Source organism: Vipera ursinii, assembly GCF_947247035.1.
Source record: "Vipera ursinii genome assembly, chromosome: 1".
Classification (NCBI taxonomy): domain Eukaryota; kingdom Metazoa; phylum Chordata; class Lepidosauria; order Squamata; family Viperidae; genus Vipera; species Vipera ursinii.
The window spans coordinates 208,107,080-208,131,721 of record NC_139512.1 but is presented as its reverse complement, the minus strand read 5'-3'; the positions used below and the strand labels follow the sequence as shown (position 1 = coordinate 208,131,721).

At 39.9% G+C, this 24,642-nt stretch overlaps 1 protein-coding gene across 1 annotated transcript in view; it reads left to right on the top strand.

Moving 5' to 3' along the window:
* The window catches only part of KLHL29 (kelch like family member 29), a 440,642-nt gene that overhangs the window by 257,105 nt on the left and 158,895 nt on the right, over positions 1-24,642 (top strand). The gene's annotated exons all lie outside the window — the stretch shown is intronic.

Sequence of the window (24,642 nt, the reverse complement as noted above, 5' to 3'; positions counted from 1 at the left end):
TATACATGCAATCTATATTTTAACCTAATCAAATATAATCCAAAAGAAGTTATTTAATTTTCTTAATGTATTTTCTCTTTATATATTCTTTCAATAGATAAACTACTTAATTGGCAATTGTGTTTTTATTAATTGCCAGCAATCTTAAACATTTTATATTTAATATGTCACTATTATAGATATACCAGCTAGTAACAAATCTGAATAAAAGTCATTTTCCCTTCCTTCTCAGTCTGACTATTAATTATAGAATCTATATGGCCACAAACTACTATTTATATGCCAATTGCTTGTCATGGCCTTCACAGTGTACTGCCAATGTGGTGTAAAGGTTAAGATATTGGACTAGGACTAAGAAGAACCAGGTTCTTAATCTAGTTTCATCCATGAAAATTAATTGGGTGACTTTGGGACAGTCACTTTTTCTCCCGGCCATTGTAGTGGGGGGAAAATAGAGAAGGTTTTAAGATAAAACAACTATTCTTATACCCTTGTATGTAGTATAATAATACTGGCTGGTCCAAATATAATGGGTTCTTTAAATTTCAGTCGATTGTTCACCACCAGCTGCAGATTAATGCATGTGGCTAAATTAATGTTATGTATTTGAGCCAATAACACCATTAAATAATTATTCCCAATTAGTCAATATCATGAGCTGGAGAAGAATAGGGAAAAATAATATATAGGAAGTCCTCAATGTACAAATATTTGAACTTTTAACACCAGTATAAAAAAAGAGACATGACTGGTTTTCACAATTACAACCATTTCAGATCCTTGTGGTCACATGATCAAAATTTGTGTGCTTGGCAACTGGCGTGTATTTATGACAGTCACACTGTCTTGGGGTAATGTGATCACCATGAATATAAGCTTCCTAGTCGGCTTTCAACAAGCAAAGTCAATGGGGGAAGTCAGACTCACATAACAACTATATGATTCACTTAACAACAAAGGCAAAACAGGTCATAAAATGGGGCAAAATTCACTTAACTGCCTTGCTTAGCAACAGAAATTTTGGGCTCAATTGTGGTTGTAAGTCATGGATTATCTGTAATAAAAAAATAACAGAAAAGAAATATGCAAATAAAACAAGAAATAATAGCTAAATGTATACTTCAAGCATTAAGACAAATCTACTTACCTAAAAATTATTTTACGAACTGGTGCTATAAAACAAATGAAAAGAAAGAAAAGTGGTTATAAAGTAACCTATTTCTAATTTAAAACTGGCATAATCAAAATGAATAGAAGTGTTTGCAAAAATCACTACCATATGCATTTAGTTAGGTAAACCACCTACTGTTACTAATCAGAGGCTCATATACAAGATTACTCTGTAAAAACGTTTCAAACTTTGATCAATTTGGACCAATAATGTCACTCTTAATTCTAGAAATAGCTATTCAGTAGTTGAAATGGCAGTTTAATGAAACTGAATTGCTCAGACTGAACACCATGCCTTGGACCTTTGCACTTAGGCAGACAAAGTCTTAGCAATAATAGTGTAACCAGATGGGTTGATTCTTTCTTCAGTAATTCAGTTGCTGTTAGCCTGTCAAGGAAAAGGTCTGTGCTAGACATCTACCATGGAAGCAATTCCTAACATGCCATTTAGGTTGATTTTAATGTAGAAGGGCCACTTACAACATTACCAAAAAAAAGACCGTTTTCTGCTTTTGCCTTTTTATATCTTGCAGATTGTTTCCATCGCCAGCTTGGAGTGGGCTGAATTTTGACAGAAAATTAAATTTGCCCTTTACAGTTTATCATATCCTCTCAATCACTTTGTAGATTTTCTCTTATTACAGTTTTGGTCAATCATGGTGTAGTGCTGTTACAGCAAACACTTTTTACCTTCTGAAAAGAGTGACTTTTAAAAGGTATCTTTTGCTAGTAGAAAAGGTTGACTTATGGCAAGGCAGATTCTGATGTAGCAAAAGAGCATTACCAAGAATAAATAAGAATGGGTAGGGCTCTAACATGAAAAATAAATTAATTTGTTTTTAATACAATTAAATTTTTATTTTATTTATTTTAATCCATTTATATCCCGCCCTTCTCCGAAGACTCAGGGCGGCTTACAATTTAAGCACAAACCAATGTGCTTAGCAATAGCCTTCATTCTATGTATATGCCTGCTTATTAGGGCTTTGGGGGGCCCCCAAGCGGCATTATTACAAAGTCAGCTTATTGCCCCCAACAATCTGGGTCCTCATTTTACCTACCTCGGAAGGATGGAAGGCTGAGTCAACCTTGAGCCTGGTGGGATGCGAACCTGCACTAATTGCAGGCAGCTGGTGTTACTTAAGGAGGCATTAGCCCATTGCGCCACCAATGATGCTAATAGTATTGTTTCGCATGTATGTGTTACTCATCACTAAATATTACAATTCAGCATCATTTCTGAAGGAGCTTTGGAATGGTATGTAAGGATTTTGGAGGTCATATAACTTTGGATTTACCCTGCCAGAAGTATATAGTGATATAGTGTAAACCAGGGGTGTCAAACTCAATTTCATTGTGAGGGCCGCATCAGCATTGTGGTTACCCTTGAGGGGCCGGGTGGGCGTGGCCAGGGTGGGCGTGGCCTACTGGTTGGACATGGCCAGCTCTACATTGTTCGCATCAATGGTGCCTATGGGGGCCTGGGCAGGAGTGGGACAAATCTGAGGGTCTCTGGCAGGAGATGGGACTGGGGCAAGTGCCGAGGCATGGTCCACTGGAGGAGCCTCACTGTTCCTCTCAGGCCATGCGGGGGGGGGAGGCTGGACGGTGATGCAGAGGTCAAATGCCCAGCCTAGCCCTCAAGCACCCCCAGCACTAAGCCCACCCCCACTTCCCCAAGAGGGTGCCCAGCTGCTGTGCTTGCTCTCCTTAGCCAGGTTGCTCATGATGGGTATGAGGGCAACATCAAGAGGGAGGCCCACTTCCTCTCCATGTGCGGAGACCTGGCTTTGTTTCCAAAGCTTCCTTAGCAATAGGATGGGAGACCACCCAGGTTAGGCCAGGAGGAGGGGGCAAGGGGATGGTGAAAGGGCAGCAGGGAAGGACTAAGGCAGGACTTCCCTCAGACCCTCCCTCTCCTTCCTTCCTTCCTTCCTAAGAACAGAGTGATGGGAAAATATTTGAGATGAGGGAGAAAAGCAGGCAAGAAACGCAGCTGGGGAAGTGTCATCCTTCATGAGGAATGAAGAAATGTACCATCACCTGGAACTGGCGAGCACATGGCCCTCTCCTCACAGCGCCGAGAGGCTGAGCCGGGTGGCACAGATCTGAAGAGAAGCACAACGCTGCCCAGCCCCTAGCCTGCCTTAAGTAGGCAGGGCCATGTGCTGGCCATTTCCAGGCGATGGTGCATTTCTTCATTCCTCACAAAGGGTGATACCTCCCCAGTGTGCGCCCAGGGGGCAGTGCCGACGCGGCAGGGGCCGGTCCCTCGCTGTTTCCAGATGGCCTTGTGAAGGTAAGACTGAATGCGTTTCAGCATAGATGACCACCAAAAAATTGTACATTGGCTCCTGGCCGGCCTGGGCCAGGGCCAAGGCAGCGGGGGCTGTTCCCTCACTGTTTGCAGGATGGGTTCGCGGGCCACATGAAACCACTTCACGGGCCGGATCTGGCCCCCGGGCCTTGTGTTTGACATGTCTGGTGTAAACAGATCAAATTAAGTGTGATTGGTCATCCTTTCAGCAGATTTTGAGATAAATGTCATTTGCATATCAAGTATGAGCCATGGTGGTACAGTGGTTAAGAGTGCAGTATTGCAGGCTAATTCTGCCGATTGCCAGCAGTTCGATCTTGACCTTCTCAAAATTGACTCAGCCTTCCATCCTTCTGAGGTTGGTAAAATGAGGACCCAGATTGTTGGGGGCAATATGCGGACTCTGTAACTGCTTAGAGAGGGCTATAAAGCACTATGAAGTGGTATGTGGCTAAGTGCTATTGCTATGGGTTAACACAGATGTCCCCAACCTTTTGGGGACCAGGGACCGGTTACGTGGAGAGAGGTTTTTTCATGGACCAGAGGGGGTGTGGTTTTGTGTGCTGCCTGCATCCCACATATGGGACTTGGCTTGTTTCTGCAGCCCAGTTGCTGGCATGCCATGAACCAGTGGCTGGGGACCCCTGGGTTAACATACTTGAATAACAGAAGCTCCTCAACTTTTTTGTCAGTAATGCCTTCATATTATTGCCAAGTAGTGTGTCCTGGGTAATTTTTGGATTTTTTTAATCTTTTAGATATATCATTCAACTCATAATAATTTCCCATAGGTGCCAATTTCAACTTAGAATTACATTTACAGAAAATTGGATTTCCCCCCAGGTTTTCAGTTACATTGTTGAAGGTGTACTCTTTCCAAAAGATTTTCAAGCCTACAAAATATATATCATTTTCTAAAAAAGTTCAAATCTAAACAGGAGACATACTTGAATTCTCTAAAATAATGACATGACATTGCAGTTTCTATTTAGGTTGTTGTAATTGTTACTACATTTACAATTATGTTTATAAGTTAGCACTTACATGCAGTATTTTATTCAAGTCTTGCTTGTTATTTACTCTTTCTGCATGGTAAATCTCTTTGATGGTGAAGTATCTAAAGCTATTTACTTTCAATACATTTTATTTTTTTAATAGTTTCTTGAAATTTAAAAATACAAAGATAAAAATCTAATACAAAGTAAGAAAAATACAAAAAAGTACAGAGAGGGAAAAAGGGAAGGAAGAAAAAAAAGTTTAGAATGTTAAAAAAACAAAAGGAAAATATATAGAAATTACTTCTACCTTCATCAAGACAAGAACAAACCACTTCAGTAACTTATCAGCTTTTCTAATTTCAGCCGAAATCTGTTCATACCATATCTTATTGTTTATCTATTAGCAAATAATAAACCATATCATTCAATCTTAATCAGCAAAATACCATATTCCCTCAAATAATGTCTCAGAAATTTTTATCATCTTCATCTCCGCTCAGAAACTTCTTTGCAGGTATAACACTATCCTTCAATTTTAATACCATAGCTTACCACTTTCTCTAAAATACAACAAAACAAATCTCTTCTTCCCATATCTTATCCATAAAGAAATCTCTATAGCTTCATCATTCAATCCTGGTCAAGAAAAACCCACTAAAAGTTGCTAAGAAAAAAAACATATCCACTTTAACTTTGGTTGAATAAGAGAACATTATAAATCTTTTTTCCTTTTAAAACTTCTGATGTTTATTCCTTTTATGTAATGTCCCAGAAGGTGATTTCTTTTCATTCACTCTATCTTTTCTCAGGAATTCCTTCATAAGTATAACACATCTTTTTTGTACGCACAAAATAAGAAAATTCACTTTTCTGAGTAGAAATCCAGGTCATTTTTTGACCCATTATTTGTATGCCCCTTTTACCTATTAAAACATGCAGCAGTTTTATTTGTAAATCCCGTGTAACATCTTTGTCAATATCATTCTTGTATCCTGTCAATTTTAAATCCATATCCAGAAGAGCCTGATTCTTAGCTGTATCTTCTATCTCCTCTTTTGAACCCATTTTATAGTAATGGATAATCTAAAAATAAAGATTTGAATGTATTGTTACCAATATCCAGAGTTAAAATATTTTTTTACATTCTGTATTATTAGTAGATCTTCTTTAATTATAATCTTTAGTTCTTTAATTTCCTCTAGTAGCCAGTCTTCAAGGTTTCTGCTTATCATATTTTCTCTAATCCACATTTTCCCAGGGAAAGATTTTTTTACACTTATCTTCTTGTATCTTTAATAGAATTTTAACAAATCACAGGAAGTATTCTTATAATTATTACAAAATTTTATTTCCAGTCAATCTGGCCCTTTATTCCATTTAAATATTCCAAAATCAACATTCTAATCACCCCGTTGCTGCTAATTTCTAAATAAAAATTAGCTCTTAAATTTACAGGAGCCTTCTATTGCTGAGGATTGGAGGAAAAAAAACCTTTTCTGGGAATTGAAGGAATATCATCCAGTATAATAAAACCTTTCCTTCTAATGTTTCTGAATATCCAATTTTCAACCAATTTCCAGTGTAAGTGATTAAGAAAGGAAGTGGGTGAACCCAGTGTTTCTTTGAAGGCTCTGAATGGCGGTTTGGGCAAAGTTCAATATTCCAATTCCTAGAGCTCTAAAACCCGCTAGAAACCTTTCTTTTATGGTCTCATTATGAGGAGTATCTGTGTGAAGCACTATGGGTGATCCCAAATCCTCTCCTTATCTGGAGAGGAGTTGGGAGAGCTGATAACATTCACCACCTCCTCTTTCTCCCATGCTTTTGCCATCTTCAGTTCACCATGTTTCCCTTGAAATCACTGTCTATATATTTTACAGTATGCATGAAGTCAGAATTCTAATCTATATTAATGATTTTGCATATGGAATTAATAAAACACCACATGTAAACAAAAGCAACATTCAACACATATCACATAAATAAAAGGTTTCAGAATGAAAAATAGAAATTACTTTCAAAGAATTTCATGTATGCATTGTAGATGTTTTGTCAGAGCATAAATCATACCAGTAATTTCATAAGCATAGAATAATGCTAACGTTCTTACTTTACAGGCAACCCTTTGACAAGGGTTACATGTTTTGTTGCATAGACCTCTTAAGTGCTTGGCTGCTGACCAGTTTATTTATTGCTTCCTGCAAGATCTAGTGCTCCAGTTTGACTTTTCATTTAATAGATATGAAATTCTTTAGTACAAAGTTATTTTGTCTATGCAAACTGTTGGTAAAATTAACAGCTGTGGAAAGTCAAGATCCTTGACCACTGATTTTGTGTTATTGAGGTTCAGCACCATCATGTGAAGTTTCTGGAGGAACCATGTGACCTTGGGGATTTGGTTAATTCGTTGATCTCATAACAAGCTTACACATACACGTCCTTCATAACTATAGTTTAAAGCATATTTTTCCATCTTCAGAACTGATGGAAAAGTATATTGTACTATTGTGTATTACTGCTTTTTCACTATTTTTCATTTGACTATAGACATCTAGAGTTTTAAAAGACTTCAAGTAATATCCTGAGCATATAAATGCACTGCTTGTACTTCTTTGTTGTTGGGATATAGGCAACAGTATGTTGTCTTGCAACATAATCTCTCTAATCAAGATTGCATAGAATAGTATGAGCAAGTTTGGAGTAAAATTGGGCTTTGATGACACTTGGAGCTTACTGCTCAAAATATACCTAAATTGTCCAGTACTATACTTAACTACAGTGTTTCCCCGAAAGTAAGCCCCACCCTGAAAATAAGCCCTAGCTTGATTTTGGGGTGGTGTGGGCCTAATATAAGCCCTATCCCAAAAATAAGCCCTAGTTTTGGGGTGAGGCACACACTTAAAAATCAAGCTAGGGCAGGGGTAGGGGTGTGGATCTGCCCCACGTGCCCGCATCCACTTAACTCCTCACCGCCCCACTTCTTCTGCAGCGTCGTCTGCAAACAGGCCTGCATTTCTCAGTCATAGGCCTTTCCAGAAGGCCTGTGCAGCTGAGAACCAAGTTATGGATTCAATCCATAGCTCAGTTCTGCAAGACCTCTTTAGTACAAAGCTATTGAGTACCAAGCTATTGAATCCATAGCTTGGTACTCAGCTGTATAGGCCTTCCAGAAAGGCCTCACTGCAAAATGCAGACCAGAATGCAGCTGCAGAATGCAGCTGCTCCTTTGACGCCAGAAGAAGTGGACCTGCTGGGCAGGGCTGTCGATGCCGGAGGCGAGTAAGACATCCTCAAAATAAGACCTGGTGCCTCTTTTGGAGGAAAAAAAAAATGAGACCCGGTCTTATTTTTGGGGAAACACGGTATTAACAGGAAATGCAGCATGTGGTGCAGGTATAATTAAAGTAACCCATTTACTCCTATCTTACTAAAAACATTATCTGAAAGCCTGTTTCAAACAATGATGTAATTAAGAACAGAGGTGTCTTTACTTATAAATATTGGTTAAACAAGAAAGTATAATAATAAGGCATTAATAATAATGACATCACCACACAAAAATATAAATCAGGTTGGAACGTTTTTCCAGTGCATATGAATTCTCTGTGAGTTCCATTAAATTAAGATTAGAAGGCCTTGTTGACAGTTCCTCATGGCTCTCGTATGGATTACTGCAGTGTGGTTTACATGGGACTAGTCTTGAAGAATATTCAGAAGCTTCAGCTGGTGCAGTATGCAGTTGTGTGGGCAGTTAAGTGTGGCTCTTGATTAGTGCACTTACTTCCCTGTTCTGTGGGAAGGAGGGATGATCAGTCTGCTTCCCAGTGTAATTCACGGTAGTGGTGATGACCTATAAAGTCCTTTATGGTATGGGAATGGATTATTTGAGGGACTGCCTCTTTCCAATCACACATCAGCTCAGGTAGGAGGGATGTACTCTGGTGTCCCATCTGTTATCTGGTGGGACTCAGAAAGAGGGCCTTTTCTGACATGGTGCCTACCCTGTGGTTCAGCATTCCCCCAGATATCAGATTGGCCCTGACCCTGCTGGTCTTTCTCAAAACCTTAAAAACATGGTTGTGCCAATGGGCAGTGACTATATTAGTTGTGAAATATGGAGACAATTACCTCACCTGTGGATTTTGTTTTATGATTTTATTCTGTTTACTTGTATGGGTTTGTTATTTTTAATATTATTCTTTTAATTCTTTGTGAGCCACCTAGATTGTGAGGAGATGGGCAGCTATATAAATATGATTAATAAATAAGTTGGCCTAGAAACGGTTAGGCAGAATTCTGATTGAAAAATTACAAGAGAATAAGCAAAATTTGGCCAGTACAATGCAACTTGGTAACCTGCAGGGGATTTTTTTTTATCTTCAGCAGGACATAGCATGTCAGAAATGTGAAGAATGTAGGATTGTAAGAAAAAAAAACTTATAGTATATATTGATTTTATGTAAAGCTATGAGTAAAGCAAAGCTACAGATTATATACTTTTGGTGTGTTGCATAGGAATGATAAAATATTTTATCACAATATAACCTTTACTGCTGGAATGCTTTTGATAAACTATCAGAATTAACCTGCCTGTTACTTTTTACACTATTAGGATTCTATCCTGTCAGATATGATCAACATGTTCAATAAACAGTATGTGCAACATGTATGTGCATCATTTCACAGCATTCCATTCACATTCTGAAGGAAGGGCAGCTGTTCTGGTTTCTATAGCCATTCCAGGGTCACTGAACTCCATGTCCCTTAGATATTTAAGCTACCGTATTTTTCGGACCATAAGACGCACTTTTTTTCCCCCAAAGTGGGGGGGGGAAAACAAGGGTGCGTCTTATGGTCCGAAGGTGATCCGTATGGCCAGCCCCAACCTCCGCAAGTGAAAGCAAGGGAGATTGCAATTGGCTCCTGCAATCTCCCTGCGGCCCGGCTTTCTCTTGCAGAAGGCAGGCTGAAACGGAGCAAGGAATGCGAATCGCCCGATCTCGCGCTCCTGCGATCTCCTCTGCTCGGGTTCAGCTTCACTTGCTACAAGAGAAAGCAGGCTGAAACAAAGCAAGGGAGATTCCCTCGCTCCGTTTCAGCCTGCTTTCTCTTGTAGCAAGAAAAGCTGAAACCAAGCGGAGGAGAATGCAGGAGCGCGAGATCGGCCAATTCGCATTCCTTGCTCCGTTTCAGCCTGCCTTCTGCAAGAGAAAGCCGGGCTGCAGGGCTGCCTCCGTAGGTACTGCTCTAACGTGGAGAGGGAAGGACAAAGAGGGAGGGAAGGAAGAAAGAAGGAAGGAAAGAAGGAAGGGACAATGGGAGAGGGAGGGAGGGAGACAGGGAGGGAGGAAGAGAAAAATAGAGAGAGAGAAAGAGGGAGAGAAGGAGAAAGAAAGAGGGAGGGAAACAGAGGAAGAGGGAGAAATAGAGGGAAAGAGAAAAATAGAGAGGGAGAGAAAGAGGGAGGGAGAGAGAGAAGCAGAAAGAAAGGGAGGGAAATAGAGGGAGAGAGAGAAAGAGGGAGAGGGAAAGGGAGAGAAAGAAAGGGAGAGAGAGAGAAGGAGAAAGAAAGAGGCAGGGAAATAGAGAAAGAGGGAGAAATAGAGGGAAAGAGAAAAAGAGAGGGAGAGAAAGAGGGAGAGAGAGAAGGAGAAAGGGAGGGAAATAGAGGGAGAGAAAGAAAGGGAGAGAGAGACAAGGAGAAAGAAAGAGGGAGGGAAATAGAGGAAGAGGGAGAAATAGAGGGAAAGAGAAAAATAGAGAGGGAGAAGGAGAAAGAGGGAGGGAAACGGAGAGAGAGAAAGAGGGAGAAATAGAGGGAAAGAGAAAAATAAGGAAAGGAAAGGGAAAGAGAGAAAGAAGGAGAGGAGAAAGAAAGAGGGAGGGGGAGAGAGGGAGAGAAAGAGAAGGAGAGAGAGAAATTAAATTAGTAACATGATTGTTAGGTGAATCTGGTTTCCCCACTAACTTTGCTTGTCAGAAGGTTGCAAAAGGCGATCACATAACCCTGGAACAATGTGACCATCATAAATATGAATTGATTGCCAAGCATCAGAATGTAAATCACATGACCCTGGGGATGCTGCAACGGTCATAAGTGTGAAAAATGGTCATAAGTCACTTTTTTCAGTGTCATAACTTTGAACGGTCACTAAGTGAATCATTGTAAGTCGAGGACTACCTGTACTTTATCATTTTTTTCCTTTTTTAGGGGGAGGGTGTCAAGTTTTTGACACGTTGCTGGGTGACATTGCCTTGTCCTAAAAGTGGTACAATGGATGAAAAGGTTGAAAAGCCCTGTTTTAGTATACTGGTACTATTTGGTTCAGAATATTTTTTTTCTTGTTTTCCTGCTCTAAAAACTGGTCAGGTGCGTCTTATGGTCCGAAAAATACGGTACCTTCTAAAGTTAAAAATGAACATATGAATTAACTTTTAAATATTCATGGGGAAAAGTATAAGGAAGACTTGTGGTAACACTAGAAACATGTTGGTCAGGAACATAAATGTGCATGTCATTAAATTTTTAGATAATATGCTATTTTTGGCTGAGAAGATAAATGTTTGTTTCAGTTCTTTACAGTCAAAGACCAGTACAGAGAATCTAAATGATCTGTAGTAGATGTTTTGATGCATTATGCACCAAAATATGGATCTGAAAATTAACATATTGAAGATTACAGTGGCTGTGCTTGACAGTGAAAATGATGTGGAGAACTATAGGTTACACAAAAATGCCCCCAAATCAGACGATGTAAATTAATTTGTCTACAGTGGCAGAATGTTTTTCTAAAGAATGGGAATGGATGAATGCTGGTAGAAAAGTAGTGGGTAACATATGTTGCGATGAGCGACCGGTCAGGGTTCTGGCTTCAACTCTTAGAGCCCCTTGACAGGGGTGAGAATTTGGAGGGACCCTCACGAGGGTGTGCACCTTGAATAAGGAAGGATCTTTGCCCTTTACCACCGACCCAGTATGCCGGAAGTTCCGACGGTCATACTTGGGAACTGCGGATAGTTCAGAAGCAAAGTCCTAGGACAGACTGAGACACCAACACAAGTTTGCTCAAGGTGAGAGCACAGAGTGCTCGGGGAAGATGTTATGCCCCCGAATACCTCTGGACACTCTCTGTTTATTAGGCTGTTTCAATTGGGAGGGGGGAAAAACACTCATGGAAGGTCAAAGGGGAACATAGCTCATGGTATACAATTGCTAATGAAGAAAGCAAAGGTCATTACAGGAAATAATAAAACATAGTTTATGCTAACAGAGAACTGCTAATGAAGAGGGCAAAGGTCATTACAGGAAACAATAATGCATAGCTATCTTATACAAATGTTGACAGGGATTATTGCAGGAAGACATAACTTGAGGCAGAGATATACAAATGCTAACAGGGAAGACAAAAGGTTATCACAGGAAGACATGACTTGAAAGACATAATCTTGAAACAGAGACAATTTCAGGAGACAGAAAACTATATATCTTGAGACATGGGCAATTTAAATGAAACAAGTCTTTGTTGTATACACATGTGAATCAGAGACAGGAATGTGGTTGTAAATAAGAAAAGAGTTTTATCACCAGAGGCAGAGATGGAATGTAGGAATGTGACCTAATCGATTACTAATTGTCGAACTTTTTCAAAGAAGGTCTTTAGCAGGCAGAGGAAAGCAGATTTTACACTTGCAGAAATATCATCACTGAAGACAGGAAGGGAGAACCTTGTAATTTTTAATATAGGAATCTTTTGTAGGTCTGGGTTCTCTACAAACATAATTTCTTGAGGTAAGTTTATTTCAAAGAAAAGAAAGATGGCCACTTTCTCCCCTTATTATAAAAACCCAAATCCTAATTCAAACATTCTTAGATCACTCATATCAGAATTCCCTTTCTACAACTCTTGATAGATATTTAATTTTCCAACTTTGTAGAGTAAAACTTTTGGCTATTCCTAATTCATGAAAAATGTATATTTATTGGTGTCTTGATAGATTCCAATTTTGGAGACGGAGCTAAGCAGAGCACATGCATTGTTAAGTAGCAATAATAAAACCATGTTACCAATTCTATGAATTTCAATCCAAGTTGGGAAAATAGTAAGCCATGTCTTATAGCTGCCCATCTCACTTTTACATGACTCTAGGCAACTTACAATAAACAAATAAAAATACAAAATACATACTAGGAACAAAAATAAAAACACATAGCAGGTGGCCATTATCTAACCAAGAGATGGGCTCTAACAGAAAGACTCAAGCAGAAAGCCAAGTTTTCAAGGCTTTACAAAAAGCCAACAGGCATTAGGGCAATCTAATCTCAGGAGAAATGATGTTCCAAAAAGCGGGTACCATGACAGAAAAGGTTCTTCTTTCTGGCTCTGTCAGCCCACACTACCTAGCTGACAGTACCCAGTGCATGCCAGATCAAATAGGACAGGTAGATACTGGGTGATACCATAGTTCTGGAAACAACCCAGTCCTAAGCCATGAGCATTTTAAAGGTGAATTACACCTGCAGCCCACAAAGCAGTGGGGTCAAATGTTCTGGTACCAGTAAACTGCCTGCACTGCCACATTTTAACAGAGTAACAGAGTTGGAAGGGACCTTGGAAGTCTTCTAATCCAACCCCTACTCAAGCAGGAAATCTATACCATTTCAGACAATCTCTTCTTAAAAACGTCCATTGTTTGAGCACCCACAACTTCTGGAGGCAAGTCATTTCAATGATTAATTGTTCTAACTGTCAGGAAATTTCTCTTTACTTCTGGGTTGGTTCTCTCCTGAATTAGTTTCCATCCATTGCTTCTTGTTTTGCCTTCTGGTGCTTTAGAAAATAGGTTGACTCCCTCTTCTTTGTGGCAGCCCCTGAGATGATCTCCAAGGTGCCTTCCAACATTATTATCGTTGTTGTTGTTGTTTTATATTAGAACATTGCTATCATGTCGCCTCTAGTCTTTTCATTTTACATTTTCATTTTGCATCAGTTGAAGCTTCCAAATAATGTTCAAGGACAGACCCATGTTAACCCATTGAAGTAGTCCAACGTGGAGGGCATAAAAGACCATGAGCAGGGTCCTGTGGAACAGGTGCAATTGACACAGACTCTGAAGCTGTGCAAAGGCCCTCCTAACCACAGCGCACTGGGCCTCTCTGGGGCAGTGCCACCCAATTTAGAACCAAAGATAGAAAGTAGCTGGAACCAAAATCCTAGAGCCACCCAATCTTGCTTAATTTTGAGCTGAAGCCTGTTGTGCCCCATCCAGGCCTTCATAACTTCCAGGCACTGATACAAACCTCCATAGAATCATTCAGGTGGCCTGGGGTGGAGAGATAAAGATATATAAAGATATAAACTCAAACATGGGATGACCTCACCGATCAGTTTCATGTAGATGTTAAACAGGAGGGAGAGAGTACTGAGCTCTGAGGTACCCCATAAACAAGGACTGTAAGATTTTATAGAATCAGTGCAAAAATTTGGAAGAAGTTATATCAGAATTAAAACAGTCCAAAGTAGTAATGCAAAAGCCCAATGTACCCAAAGAATCAATTTGCCAGCTATTTTTTACAGAGGAATTGTCCTATAATGTAATTTTTTCTCATAGGCAAAAGAATCCAAGCTATGTCTAGAAATCACTTTTTTCCATGCATCTTGCAGCATTAAAGCAAATATTTATGATTCCTAACCAAACAAGCCAGAATGGGAACGACTTGCCTCCAAAAGTTGTGGGTACTCTAATACTGGAGGTTTTTAAGAAGAGATTGGACAACTGTTTGTCTGAAATGGAAAAAGGGTTTCCTACTTGAGTAGGGGGTTATACTAGAAGACCTCCAAGGTCCCTCCCAACTCTGTTATTTTGTTTGCCAGAATTTAAATGGGGCTTCACATCATTTGCTGTAAATGAGGACTAAGACTGAGCAATCAGGAGTTGTCACATAGTCCCCCAGCCTTGGCAACAATGGTGAGATGGCATCAGGATCCACCCTCCTGGCCCGAGTGATTCCACATATCTTATTATTCAGTACCATGTACAGAAGGTTCCTCTAAAAATATCCACAAGAGCATGTTTCTAGTTATTCTTAAATAAAAAAACTTGAGCATCCAAGTCAGAGAACAACTACAACAGTAGGCATCTGGCATTATCATAACACAAACAGTCCCCAAGGACAAGATCAACTCTTTCTTTCTTTCCACAAATATCACACAGTCCCATGACATCTCTTCCAGTTAGGAAAATATGCACTGTGACCTAACAGTATTTGAAAACAACCAACTTGCTTCACCTGGCCCAGGCAGTGAAAACCTCAATAATTTATTAACACATTGAGACTTGCAGACTGAGAGGGAGGGGAGGGGCTGCCCCAAAACATTATTACAGTATACAGTGCCTTGTTTGCTTTAGATACTTGATAAATTTATATAGAATTATTGATGTGTGGTTTATTATTTATCAGCATTTGATAGACTTTGTTTATTTTGTCTGTTTATTTCAGGGGTGTCAAACCTGCAACATCACGAGATGTGTCGCGACATATCGCGACCTTTTTGCCATTGCCAGCAATGGGGTGGGCGCGGTTTCGGCATGACGCATCCAGCCCGCAGACCGGCAGTTTGACACCCTTGGTTTATTTGAATGTGACAGAGAAGAAGACTTTAGAGAATCTGGTTAAAGTTTGGGGGATTACTTTGTTTATATAATTTTCCAATTTCTTTTTTCTTTTTCTTTCAGTTTTTCTTTTTTTAAATGTAATTTCATATTTATACTCCATTGTAACTATCTAAAATTGAAATAAAGAAGAGTTTTCCAGCCATTGTAAGTAAGCATGGCAAACAATTTATACTGTAATCTGTGCAAGAATAAACAGGCTGCTGTCATTGCTATGCATCCTTGGCCCTTTGAGGGCTTAATCAGTAGGACGTAGGATGACTCAAATAGGTAAGACTATTGGCCCTGGGTCCTTCTATCTTCTTCCAAGAAGTGGCCATGCATGTTAGCCCCGGAAAGGATTACTTCTATTCATCAAAGAATCATAATGATTTTATAAAAGAAAGGCCATCCACCTGTAAAAATTGTACAAATTACTGCAATAAAGTAATATGTGAAGGCCTGTAGAATCTCCCAAATATTAAAAATTGTGGGGTTACAAGCAAATGCATTGAATTTCTGACTGATTCATGTTTGATATTTGACATAAAGATATGATCACAGGATGTTTGATATGATCCAAAGCCAGATAAAAACATTTATAAATGTCTCCTCCTTGAAAGCGCTCAAATGCAAATAGAAGAATGTATTTGGTTTAGTATATTTGATTTATAAATTTCTTATGGTACAAACATAATACATTGTTTGCTGTAGAGCTGAAACATCAAAAGAACAGAGATAATCTGGGGAAACAGTGCTGCACAACTTGAAACCTGATGGGGTAGTAACTATGTGCCATGGCGAATGTGTTAGCCCAATTTTAAAGATAGGAAGAAGCACTGTTCTGAATTTCTTTATTATTTATTGAACTGAACAAACATACATTAGGTTTGGCCTGTAATGCACATGGGAAAACAGTCTTGTTGTTTCTCTTGTAAAATAAAGAAAGGGGAAAAAAGGAAAGGTAGAAAGATGGAATGTATTATAGATAACTCCCAGATGGCTAAATACTTTCTGGAATTTGAATTTTCAATACATCTGAAGAATCCAAATTAGGGAAGTCTGGATTACAGTTATCTATGAGATTCATAGGGACGCGGTGGCTCAGTGGGTTAGGACGCTGAACTTGTCGATCGGAAGGTCGGCAGTTTGGCGGGTCGAATCCCGAGTGCCGCGTAGCAGAGTGAGCGCCTGTTACTCGTCCCAGCTTCTGCCAACCTAGCAGTTCGAAAGCACGTAAAAATGCAAGTAGAAAAATAGGGACCACTACGGTGGGAAGATAACAGCGTTCCGTGTGCCTTTGGCATCTAGTCATGCCGGCCACATGACCACGGAGACGTCCTCGGACAAGCGCTGGCTCTTCGGCTTTGAAACGGAGATGAGCACCGGCCCCTAGAGTCGGAAAAGACTAGCACGCATGTGCGGGGGAACCTTTACCTTTACCTTATGAGATTCATTGCTGAAAGTACTGGAAATGGTAATTGAGGAACACCCACTTCATTTATTGCGTATTGATTGTTACACAATATTAAAAAGAGGGGGGGAATCAGGAGCAGGAATCAAAATATGAGCTTGTCAGATGACCAGGACCATAATCTTTGATGCTCTGTCTACTGATCTTGATTTTCTAGTACATCCTTATGTAACTACCTAGTTCCCACCATTTCTTCCTGCATTTCAAGTATCCAAAAATGATATCACTTGGCTTCTTATTGTTAGATATATTTCATTTTGTAATGAAAATAATTACTGTTATGACTGTCAGTCATTCTGACCTTTTTCTAAAGGGAACTATGGCTTTGGCATACATCATGATTATTGTTGGAGCACTGTTAAACTTTTCAGAAATATAGGCTTCCTGAGGAATTAATCATAGCTGGAAGAAATATCAGTATTGTTACTGGATAGTTGTGAAAACTTCATTCTGCAGATTGTTGCAGTCTTACTGCATTGCTCTTTATGTTTTTTAACTTATCTCTAGTGATGCCATGATACTTCTTCACAGAGAAAAAGCTACTTTCACTTGAAATATTTTCCATATGTAAACCCAAAATGAGTGCAGAACACTATTTGCCACTAGATAATTGAGCTGGAACAGCGCCAGAATAGTGTTCTGATAATACTTTGTCTTTATAAGTATGTATTCTGAAGCAGAAGTAATTGGGTTTCGTTCATTTTTGTTGCCTTGTTCAGTAGCTGCTTCTATCTTAGCAGATATTTTGCACATTCCATGCTAAGAATAAACCAGCTAACATATTGTGACTCTAAAGCACCTGCCTCCTTCAGGCTATGGCTGTTCTCATTCCATCTCCCTGTTTTTGGTGCATTTTTAATCACTCCCTAGATGCAAATAATCTTTCTTTCTTTCTTTCTTTCTTTCTTTCTTTCTTTCTTTTTCTTTCCTTCCTTCCTTCCTTCCTTCCTTCCTTCCTTCCTTCCTTCCTTCCTTCCTTCCTTCCTTCCTTCCTTCCTTCCTTGCTCTCCTTCTCCCTCTTCATTTTGCTTAAAGCATTTCAATTGGGCTGGTTTTTATACTGCTACATTCCAGATACTAAGATTAGATAAGTTAGAACTGTAACTAGATCTAAGAAAGTATTAGAATTGCCGGCTCTTTTTATCAGATAACTGATCAAAAACTTTTTTCCCAATACAGTCAGCATATTCTTTGTGAAAAGCAAATTTCTTAAAGAGAATGAAATTAAAAGTATCATTTATCATCTACTTCTGCTTCATTGACAATGCTAAAGCCTTTGATTGTGTGGATCATAACAAACTGTGGCAAGTTCTTAAAGAGATGGGCATACCAGACCATCTTATTTGTCTCTTGAGAAACCTATATGCAGGCCAAGAAGCAACAGTGAGAACTGCACACGGAACCACTGATTGGTTCAAAATTGGGAAAGGAGTCTGGCAAGGCTGTATACTGTCGCCTTGCCTATTTAACTTATATGCAGAGCACATCATGAGAAAGGCAGGGCTAGATGAATCAAAAGTTGGAATTCAGATTGCCGGAAGAAACATCAACAACCTAAGATATGCAGATGATACCACTCTAATGGCAGAAAGTGAAGAGGAACTGAAGAGTCTCTTGTTGCGAGTGAAGAAGGAGAGTGCAAAAGTTGGGTTGAAACTAAACATTAAGAAAACCAAGATCATGGCATCTGGCCCTCTCAATTGCTGGCAAATAGATGGGGGAAAAATGGAGGTAGTGACAAATTTTATTTTCCTGGGCTCCAAGATGACTGCAGATGCGGACTGTAGCCAAGAAATTAAAAGATGCTTGCTCCTGGGGAGGAAAGCCATGGCAAATCTAGACAGCACACTAAAAAGCAGAGACATCACCCTGTCAACAAAAGTGCGTATGGTCAAGGCTATGGTCTTCCCAGTTGCAATGTATGGCAGTGAAAACTGGACCATAAGAAAGGCTGAGCGCCAAAGAATTGAAGCCTTTGAACTATGGTGCTGGAGAAGACTCTTGCGAGTCCCTTGGACTGCAAGGCGATCAAACCGGTCAGTCCTAGAGGAGATCAACCCTGACTGCTCTTTAGAAGGCCAGATCCTGAAGCTATAACTCAAATACTTTGGCCACCTAATGAGAAGGAAGGACTCACTGGAGAAGAGCCTAATGCTGGAAAAGGTTGAGGGCAATAGAAGAAGGGGACGACAGAGAATGAGGTGGCTGGATGGAGTCACTGAAGCAGTAGGCGTGAGCTTAAATGGACTCCAGAAGATGGTAGAGGACAGGAAGGCCTGGAGGAACATTGTCCATAGGGTCGCGATGGGTCGGACACGACTTCGCAACTAACAACAACAACAACAAAGCAGTTGCGGGGGGCGGCGGGGGCGGGTCATAATTGGATAGATACCATCTCACTAATGAAGGGTAAGGATTTAAGAAGTTGGTAGCTAGGTTAAAAAAAAGATTGTGAAATTTATATATTGATTTTTCCAATAAGAACTCTATATGAATTATCATTTTGTGTCTTCTTTATTCAATACAGATATTCTATTCTGGGGACTATTATTTAATGGTATAACTTTTAGTGTAGTTGATAAGTAAACATGAAAAAATCTGTTTATAAAGATAATTACATTTGTATATTGGACAATGAGAGAAAGGAACTAACCAGATTGTTTCAAAGAGATTGAGATTGAGATTTATTAAATTTATATGCTGCCCTTCTCCCCAAGGACTCAGGGCGGCTCACAACAATAAAAAATTAAAAAACATAAAAGTACAAAATTTAAAAAAAATTAAACAATGGATATAATAAATAAATGACAATTAACCCAATAAAAACCAAATTTAAAACCATAGTCAGTCCAGGCCCGCTTGTTGGAACATCCATGTCTTCAGGTCATGGCGGAAAGACCGAAGGTCAGGGGCCGTCCGCAGCTCTGAGGCAGTTCATTCCAGAGGGTCGGCGCTCCCACAGAGAAGGCTCTCCCCCTGGGGGTCGCCAGCCGGCATTGCCTAGCCGACGGAACCCTGAGGAGGCCAACTCTGTGGGAGCGAACCGGGCGAAGGGAGATTGACAATGGCAGCAGGTGGTCTTGCAAGTACCCTGGGCCTAAGCCATGTAGGGTTTTAAAGGTAATTACAAGCACCTTGAATTGCACCAGGAAGGCAACCAGAAGCCAATGCAGCTCGCGCAGGAGTGGTGTAACATGGGTGTATCGAGATCCTCCCATAAGCACCCGCGTGGCCGCATTTTGCACCAGCTGAAGCCTCCGGGTGCACTTCAAGGGCAGCCCCATGTAGAGAGCATTACAGTAATCAAGGCAAGAAGTGACAAGGGCGTGGGTGACCATGCATAGGGCATCTCGGTCCAAAAAAAGGGTGCAACTGGCACACCAGGTGAACCTGTGAAAAGGCCCCCCTGGTCACAGCAGTTAGATGGTCTTCCAAGTTAAGCCATGAATCCAGGAGGACACCCAAGTTGCGGGCCCTTTCTGAGGGGGGCAGTACCTCCCCCCCATTGAAAGAGATGGAACATGTTGGACAATATGAGATACCGGTATCCACAGCCACTCGGTCTTGGAAGGGTTCAGCCTGAGTCTGTTCCTTCCCATCCAGACCCGCACCGCCTCCAGGCACCAGGACATCATGTCAAGGGCATCACTGGGTTGGCTCGGGGTGGAGATGAACAACTGGGTATCATCCGCATATTGGTGATACCTCACCCCAAACCCATGGATGGTCTCACCCAGCGGCTTCATATAGATGTTAAACAGGAGGGGGGAGAGAACTGACTCCTGAGGCACCCCACAAGAAAGGGGCCTTGGGGTAGATCTCTGCCCCCCTGCCAATACGAACTGCGAACGGCCTGAGAGGTAGGAGGAGAACCACCGTAAAACAGTGCCTCCCACTCCCAACCCCTCGAGCCGTCACAGCAGGATACCATGGTCGATGGTATCAAAAGCCACTGAGAGGTCAAGTAGGACCAGGACAGAGGAGCAACCCCTGTCCCGGGCCCGCCAGAGATCATGTACCAGTGCAACAAATGCCATTTCCGTGCTGTAACCGAGCCTGAAACTGGACTGGTATGGGTCCAGATAGTCTGCTTCATCCAGGAATTGCGGGAGCTGACGCGCCACAACACTCTCAACAACCTTCGCTACAAAGCAAAGGTTGGAAACAGGACAATAATTATTCAACGAGGCCGGGTCCAGGGCAGGCTTTTTGAGAAGGGGCCTCACCACCGCCTCTTTTAAGGCGGAGGGGAAGACACCTTCTCTCAATGAAGCGTTGACAACTGCCTGGAGCCAGCCCCCTGTCACCTCCCCGGTGGCCAAAACTAGCCAGGAGGGACATGGGTCCAATAAACAAGTTATAGCGCTCAGTTTACGCATACAAACAAACCATATTCAGGCTGACACAGGATTGGTGATTTACCTTTCATAGGAAGGATTAGCCTAAAGGATCTGTGACACAATTTGGAAAAACACCTGCATCTAACAATGTTTATGGGCATTAGCTGTGCCCTTGTCTAACAATGAACGAAACATTAAACCATAATGGCTACATGCCACCAGTCACAAAAAGCTGTTGCTTTCACTCATCTGAGATAGAACGTTTGTTTCTAATGCACAAAATACTTTGAAAGATCATTCAAATGGTGACTTCTATATGTGATCATTTGCCCCATATTAAGGACTGCATGGGGAGAAAAAATTAAGACCATTCAAGGATATACAATATAAGCTCCGAATTAGGTACCAGGAGATTAGCGTTCCATTTTTCATCATTGTTTTCAACAATAACCATCATACCACTGGCTTAGCACAAGGCTGTGGGTATCTCAATGTTAGGGATAAAAACCAATGTTTTAAATTTACATCCTACAGTCTACACACAACTAACACGGTGTAACAATTTAGGCTGTAACCCTACATTCCTTTAAACCCTTTCAGAGGCACATCCTTTACATTTTTTGTTTGTTTGTTTGTTTTTGCTATGGGTTAGTGCAGAGTGATAGAACAGCTTTGAGAGATAAGTATGTATTGTTTATTTGCAATCAAGGATAGAGAAAGGCAAAACAAAAATCTAAAAATAAACTGAAGTAAAGTAAAACTTACTTTGCAAAAGAAACAGCTGTTTTACTGTTGCAGATCGTTTTCATTAAATTTCTTGCATTATGAGTTTAATACAGCTGTAAAAACATCAGAGGAATGCAAGAAACCTAACAGCCGTTGTTCCCTGAATTTATACATCTGTGTTAGAGCTTGGTTTTTACTTGTACATATGCCTTTAGTTTGAAAAACTGAAAAAGTGTTAGAATCTGATCATTTCATTGAAAAGAATTCCGTTTATTTTGCTGCAGGCAAAACAGACACTATTTATTAGGACTGAAAAAAGTGACTTATGAACATTTTTCGCATGACTGTTGCAGCATACCCATGGTCACATAATCGAAGTTCAGGCGCGTGGCAACTGGTATGTATATATGACAGTTGCAGTGTTTGGAGGTCATGTGATGACCTTTTGTGACCTTTTGTGACAAGTAAACTCAGTGGGGAAGCCAGATTTACTTAACAACCGTGTTACTAACTTAACAACTGCAGTGATTTAACGACTGGCAAGAAAAGTTATGGAATGCAACAAAACTCACTTTTAACAACTGTTTTGCTTAGCAATGGAAATTTTGGGCTCAATTATGGTCGTAAGTGGAGGACTACCTCTATAATAAGAGAGACTCATCATTTTTATTTTAATTGCTGAGACATTCTCCATCCTATCTATTTGATGTAGTTTATTGAGACAAATGTTTTCTTCACTGTCAGTACAATGTGCAATTGTAACTGTAGAGATGCTTCACCTTTATTGAAAGTGGCAAGTTCAGCATTAGTTATATGTGTTTTTCACTGGCTGTATGTGAATAATACTTACATTCCATCCATTCTCTTCCACAATTTGAACTTACAAACCTTTAGAACATTTAGCTTAGCAGTTTAGCCTTTTTCTTTTTCACAGCTTGTTTCCCCATGTTTTTGGTGTCCAAGTCGTGCTTGGTATTGAGAGGATTACTGTACTTATTGATAGGTGTGTGACAATTACATGTTTTCAATTGAATTATTGGGAAGTGTGTTAAAAGATATCAAGCAAGGTACTTTGAGTGTGACTACCATGGAAAAGCAGCTTGTAAACAAATAGGTGACCATCATACCTACATAATCTCAACTAGGTGATTACAATAGGCTACATGGGGCTCTTTCTGGAAAGCAGTTTGAAATGATAGATTTGGCAGATTTCATCAGCCCAAAATACTGTTGGGATATATATTACGTTAACACTGTACATCAATAAACATCTGGGCTCAATTTAAGATTCTGGTTCTTATCTTTCAAGCCCTAATTAGATTGGGGCCAGGTTATTCCAAAGGCCATCTACTGACTTTCTATTATTTTAAAAACAAGGATATAACTCAGGGCACCCACTGTATTCATCACGTGAGGAAATTGTCTTGGTTCCACCATCAAAAGTGAACCAGTTTGTTATTTCTGTTTATAAGTCCTTTTTCTCAAGGGCCCAGTTTTGGAGGCTTTCTTCGTGATGACCCTCAGCTGGTAAAACTCTTTTTCAAGATATAATAGACCAGCTTCTTTTATCTTCTTCCTATTGTTTTGTCTGAAGAATTTTGTAGTTCTGCTCTATTTTTTATGACTGATTCAAGAAATTGTGTGTGTGTATATTGTTAAACATTTTTTTTCCTGAAAGGTGTGCATCTATTGACTGAAAGGCAGGCTTAGCAATCTTATAAGTAAATAAACAAAATAATGCCATTGGGCATCTTGATATTTAATAATTTTCCTTTCTGTCTCTTCCTGAAGTACATGCTTTTTGAAGTATCACAGAGCCACAAAGCCTTTCAGAGGTTGTCTATTCAAGCAAGTAGACATTTGGCCTGTCTTTCCTTTCCTTTTGAAATGCACACCTGAAAGTGTGTTTCAAGCAATTTACCTCTTTCATGTGTTCCTTATTTAATCCAAATAAGCGTGTGACATGAAAGCTAAAAAGCAAAGTACAGCATAATCCAATTAGTTTCTGTGATGTCTACAGAACATTTTAGAAAGCCCATCTCTTTACAGTGACCATCGTACATATCAGATAATTACAGCTAAAATAAATGTTCCTGTGTTCTACCAAAGACAAAACGTTCCTTTTACCATGGCTCTGAATTTCCAAAGCAATAATTTACGTCTTCTGGACCACTAAAATGTAGCATTCTAAAACAACACTGGGTTTAACAGAAAAATAAGTCTTTTATTAGGGTTTTTTTCTATTTAGCATTGAACATTTAATAAATAATCAGGAACTTTATTGGATTATTTCTTTATCTTTTCATTTCCTGCATTGTACCCCATGATTATTAGGCACTGTAAATTCAAACCTGTAGCTTTTTTTCTGACTGAATCAATACTAGTTTGGGAGTGTGCTTGTCTTCTGACAGGTAAACCTATTTATTAAGAAACAGGAATTGTGAACCATGTTTTGATGGGAGGCAGAATACATAAATACATATAAATTAGAACAGACATATTTTGGACAATTTCTTTTTCTGTTAGGACCTGGCTAGATATCTATGTGGTGATGAAGAAGGCCTGTATTGTTGTTACATTTGTGCAAGGAGGCATATAATACCAAAACCCTAATTCCATTCTCTAGCAGAGACATAAGGAGAAACTGGGAAGCACCTTGGTTATCATATTAAACATTTATTTTCCTTTGGATAGTTATATAAAGCTGCCTTTTTGCTTGTATTACAGAACCCTACTCTTTTCCGCTAATTTCTTTTAATACCCTGAAAAATAGCCAGTACGGAATTGCTGCAACTTATATTGTCTTCATGTATTATTAGTTCAGTTTTAAAGATTCTTATACAATAAGGCTTCTCCAACATCTCAAATGGGTTTTGGAGAAAGTCCATTTCTTCAAAAATGGCATTTGCTTTTTCGTTATTGGAAAAGGGACAATGCAGAAAAGATCCCAGCATGAAATTATGCCCC